Source organism: Chelonus insularis, unplaced genomic scaffold (genome assembly GCF_013357705.1).
Source record: "Chelonus insularis isolate UGA/USDA-ARS -01 unplaced genomic scaffold, ASM1335770v1 contig_3_pilon, whole genome shotgun sequence".
Classification (NCBI taxonomy): Eukaryota; Metazoa; Arthropoda; class Insecta; order Hymenoptera; family Braconidae; genus Chelonus; species Chelonus insularis.
Window position 1 is genome coordinate 2,221,725 of NW_023276556.1, and position 5,077 is coordinate 2,226,801.

The 5,077-nt window shown below is 30.3% G+C and overlaps 1 protein-coding gene across 1 annotated transcript in view; it reads right to left on the bottom strand.

Moving 5' to 3' along the window:
* The window catches only part of Rnb (R and B), an 80,976-nt gene that overhangs the window by 22,558 nt on the left and 53,341 nt on the right, over positions 1–5,077 (bottom strand). The window lies entirely within an intron of this gene.

The following is a 5,077-nucleotide window of genomic DNA, read 5'->3' on the forward strand; positions in this document are numbered from 1 at the left end:
TTAACAACTTAAATTCATGAACAAAAAAAAAAAGAAATAATCGTTATGCAGTCATTATTACTTTATTAAATTGTGTACTGATTAACTTGTCGGCATATAAATAAATAAATAAACTGAATACTGAAATAGATTGCCACTGGTAAGAAATTGAGTTAAAAAGCATATTTTTATTTTATCTTTATGCGAACAATTTTAATTTTGGTATCTTTTTAGAGCTTTATAAAATTAGTATTTCACTTGTAAGTTATTATTGCTGTTATCATTATTATTATGGCTATTCTAATAACTGTATCGTTCATCATTACAAAATCAACATTGCGTTGTTTTTAAACAAAAGGCAAATTCTTTGATGAAATATATTATTGATGCTAATTCTGTTTGTGGAAAAGAAAACAAGAAGAGCACGCATCGACGTTATGGAAGATGATAGATGAAAGAGGGACAGGATAAGTGCGTTGATGACGTATTTGCTGATAAAATTATATTGTGAAATCAAAAGTTATCAGTTAAATATTGAATTAATCGGAAACTAATATTGATAATAAGTGTCACTCGAAAATGAGATCTTTAAATTTTCTTATATTATTTTAACATATCTGAAGAACTGTTGTTGAATGTTGAATGTTAACTATTGATGAATGTTGATTTATTTTTATTTTTTTATTGATATTGCGTTTTATTTAAATTTAACATTTAGAGAGTAGAATTGCGTTGATGCTGATTGATCATTCGAAACAAACCCTTGATAACATACGTGTGTATCTGGTCAAGTCTGGAACTGCTACAAAAGACTTCGTAGTCGTCGGAATTGCGCCAGCCGACCCCTGGCTTATGCGAGAAACGGCGCCAACATTCCCATCGTCTCACAGACTTGTGCGGCAATAAAATCGCCACGCACTCGAGCACTGTATGTTAAAAGTATACAGTATGGGTGGGCGTAAATACTCTCTACCTTAGATACATCTTACAATGTTAACCACGTGAAGATACTTGTCGAGAAATTCGACTTGGAAAAAAAATTCAAAGAAAATTGGATGTAAAAATAATAAGACAATTATTCAAAATACTAGTGAAACAAAATACATTTGCATACAGACAGATATAAAATTATTTTCTCAATAACATGTAACGTTGTTGTGATTGGTTAATTAAAAGAAAAAAAGTAACTTACTTCAATTACTCTTAAAAATATTCCCACTGAAATTGCTTGTTCAATTGACTTGATTATTGATCAGTTTGAATATGATTTAATTTCAAACTTTCATTTATTTTAATACATTTATTAATAATAGCAGAAAATTTGAAAAAATATCAATTTGCATACAAAGGGAAATAAAATGAATTTTGAATTATGGAGTGGTTTCACGATAAACTAATAAAAAATTGCTTATTTTAACCACGTAAAAATTCTTGTGGTGAAATTCGTCTTGAAAGTAACATTAGAAAATTCAAAAGGGAAAAAAATACTCTACATCATGAAACATCAAAAGAATATAAAATAATTTTATTAAATAAAACAATAGTTTAATGTAATTCGATAAAAATTTTGTTTACTCCAAAAAAATTTTAATTCTCCAATAAAAACAGAGTCACCAATAAAACATTTAGGTGTAAAAAATGATGAATTTAAAAAAAATATTTACTCTGTAGAATAAAAAATGGAAAATATTCAAATATTTTCCATTGAATATATAAATTTGATTCTTAAATGCTAATTGATAGCTAAATCCAGAGCTTTCATCGGAAATTTAAATTGAATGAAAAATAAAAAGGAAAAAAGTACAAAAATAATATTCCTCTTAAATAACTGCATATCTGAATAAAATGAATACTTTGACATTCCACAGGCACGATGGTACATAATGATAGAGAATTTTGATGGCTAATAAATAATTCCATCTGTTTAACGTATACAATTGCATTGATACTGATATCAGCATAAACATTAAAACTGCATGGAGCCAATGACACGCGTGACTTCTTTTTCTTTCTATTATTTTCCTTCACTTACTCTCTCTCCTAACTTATGGCAACACGCAAATAGATGTCCCAGATCCGTCGGTGTTTATCGTCTCGCATTAACGACTCTGCGGGGCGGCGTGTCAATTTTTCGTATTATTTCAATCGGCAGTTTGGCGCGCCGAGGCGCCTCCTGCGATCGCTTGTCTCGCCAGTTTCTGATCATGTCATCCAGAAGAAAGACTTTGTGGTCCTTTCTAAATCCATTATATCATTTTTTGATCATTTTCAAATAATTGTTTACGGTTCTTGCTTGTATTGAATATGAAAAATTTCATTTATGATAACTTTATTTAGGATTTTATCTGATTTATCGCTTACAATGTATAGAGTATCAACTTTTTTTATTACTTACTTTCATGATAAATAAATTGTTTTTATTATTTACGGGTTATTATGTAATTGATAATAAGGAACTCATGTAATATTATATTTAGAACAAAAATATTTTTATGATATAAAGGTGAAAATGTTGTGGAATAGCTGACTTGGTTCTAATAGGTCTTTAAATCTTCGTGAAAGACAGCAAAGTTTCGGCAGTGCTAGAAATTGTATCATCTGTACTCGAACAATGTGGTTATTCTGTAATTTAAGATGACATAAAAGACGTTAAATTCATCCCAACTTTTACCTAGAGAATTTAAAAAAAATTAATTTTTTTTTGTTAATAAAAATTTAATTATCATTATATATAACAAAATTTTATAAGAAATTTATCTCTTAATAGTTTAAAATAAAATTTGCAGTTTAAAATAAATAATGTTTTCATTTCATAGATGATAAAATGAAGTCAAGTTTTTTTTATTCAAGAATTGTATATCTAAAGTATCCAACATACAGAATGATTGAAATTATTATTTCTATAATTATTGTCAATAATAATTTAAAATTTTTATTTTTAAATATATATTAATAAATAAAATGCACTTTTCAATAAACATTAAGTTATCACAATAATTCCCACTAGAAAGAAGATATTTTTATATCTTATTATAGCCACTGCTACAGATGAAACTGTCAGAGATTATTCCTAAAAGAGATAGAATGCAATGAAATGTGTTTAAATAAATTCAAAAGACATTCAAAGAATGCACCATTTTATCTTTAATTAAAATTCATCCGATTTTTTTCACTCCAAAATGGTTTTAAATCAGAAAGATCTCATACTATGTACCGATTTATAATTCAATAAATTAAAGAATTCACTACCAAACAAATATTCTTGAATCAAAAATAATTTTATTCTTGATTACAATATTCTCAAATAAAACAATAATACTTGGATAGGATAAGAACCGAAAGGATAAAGATTGATGGTAAAAATCCCATGATCCTGTCATCATTCTGTTCTTATCCTGTCTTCATGTATTCTATGCTATACAAGTATCACTGTTTTATTCAAGAACATTATGATCATGAATAAAATTATTCTCAATCATAAAATATGATTTTATCAGTATAATTGTACAATGAAGTTCTTGTCAACAACTAAACCACGTTAATGATGAAATGATATTAAATTTTGCCTTGGGATTTAGTTAAAGTCCAGTAACTCAATAGAGTTCTTAGAAACTATTCAGCCCTTATTCAATAACTTAATTTTCTATCGAGCAAATAATGGCAGACTTGGAGGCATAGAAAAAATGAGCATTCCTGGTCACTTAGTCGAGCGATGTTTTCTGAACTAATTGGTCCATCAATACCCTAGAAAATATTTCTGGGAATGATAAAAAAAGTGAATAAATTAAGTGTAGAGGAAAGAAACGAAAATTCCGTCGTCTTGGACGCGATCAAAGGATTATCCTTTGTATATTGGCTAAGTCTGTTGAGCGTGCGATTCATGAATAGACCGAGAAACGAGTCTTTCATGGTATTATTCACGATCGTGCAGGGGCCCACAACGTTTTTCTCTTGTGATTTCGGTTATACTCCTTGTGACTGTTGTTAGTTTCATCATCGTCTTCTTTTTCTGCCTTCTTTTCTATCCCTTATGTGTCTGCATGCTACATTTATTCGTAGAAACCCGCATTGACTGGAAGATTAATGGAAGTCCTTCCTACGGGTGTGAGGTCTCCACTTCCATTGGCACATTATTTTGGGGCTTTGTGTACGACAGACCGCGAATTTCCTGTTTAAAAGAAGCCCACGAGAGCCACATATAACACCCATGTGATAGATTGAAAAAAAAAATAATTCATACAGTTTGATATATGTATCCCGACACCTAGGAAGTTTGTCTCACACCTACGCACAAGATCTGCCGTCTGTAGGCCGACTACGCCTCGGCTGATTGACTCTGGATGTCCCAGCATCACTGTGTGACACCCACTCACTGTAATTCGAATCAAACGCACAATCTCACTATCTGGCAATCTCAACCAGTTCTGTATTGTATCAGTTAACGATTGAATTACCGACTTTATGTACTCTTAGTCCACTAAGGATTGACAACGAAATTTTGTTCGAGACTTTTTTGGAGTGAAAAAGTTTTCAACTAAATTATTTACATCATTAAAACGTTTACGAAATTATTTAATCATTTATGTAAACATTTTAAGTAAATGTTTATTAAAATGATTATTAGTCACTGCTTATCAAAATATATATAAAATAAATGTTATCAGTTAAATTAAAAAGAACGACTTTCAAATTAAATTAAAACTTCAAAACCTTTGAGATGAAAAAGAAGTATAAAAATTTCTCCGACTCTCAAACGAGATTTTCTTTAATGCGAAAAAAGAGTACATGGTATATGGGATCAGGCTAACTAATGAGGCAAATTTTTAGGCAAAAGCTAGACTTACATAAAGGCTGTTAGATGGTAAAAAAGGTGAAATGCCTTAGGAGGAAGTATAGTAATGTGGATGGAAGGGTTATTCTGGGGTATATATCTGGTAGATGTTGGCTGGCTTTAAATGCAGCTGATTAGCTAGACTACACATAGAACACACGCAGAATACGCAGAACAGGGAGTAGAACGTGCACACAGAGCTGCGGACTCAGCCTCCCACCCGACGATCTGGCTGGCTCGTTTCTACGGTCACTCAGTCACGAAGTC